The sequence below is a fragment of the Alligator sinensis genome, unplaced genomic scaffold, assembly GCF_000455745.1.
Source record: "Alligator sinensis unplaced genomic scaffold, ASM45574v1 scaffold1139_1, whole genome shotgun sequence".
Taxonomy (NCBI): domain Eukaryota; kingdom Metazoa; phylum Chordata; order Crocodylia; family Alligatoridae; genus Alligator; species Alligator sinensis.
Genome location: NW_005842413.1, coordinates 342768 through 343148, shown reverse-complemented (window position 1 = coordinate 343148; position 381 = coordinate 342768). Strand labels below are relative to the sequence as shown.

The 381-nt window shown below is 39.4% G+C and overlaps 1 protein-coding gene across 1 annotated transcript in view; it reads left to right on the top strand.

The window, feature by feature from the left end:
• The window catches only part of SEL1L2 (SEL1L2, ERAD E3 ligase adaptor subunit), a 63078-nt gene that overhangs the window by 47595 nt on the left and 15102 nt on the right, over positions 1-381 (top strand). The window lies entirely within an intron of this gene.

Below are 381 nucleotides of genomic sequence, written 5' to 3'. Positions count from 1 at the left end.
CTTTCCCTTCAGTGACCAAAACTTGTCTTTCCTCACTACTACTGTCACTGAAACCATAGTGTATGGATTTGACAATATCCCTCTCACAGCTTGTCTTCTTGCCCCTCTGTTTCTCCAAAATGCTGCTGCCAAGAATGTCTTTTGCCACTTGGTTTTGTAAACCCTTTTGCTCATCTTTCACATCAGATACCAGTTTGTCATTTTAATTTTCAAAACTCTATACAATTCCGCCCCCTGCAGACATTTCAGTCTTTATCATTGCCCACTTTCCCTTCTGCTCTCTGTATTCAAAATGGCCTTTCTAGCAATTTTTTTTCAAATTGTTTTCCTTTGTTATCCTCATATGTTCTTCCATGCTACCCATTTAGGACATCATTCCTG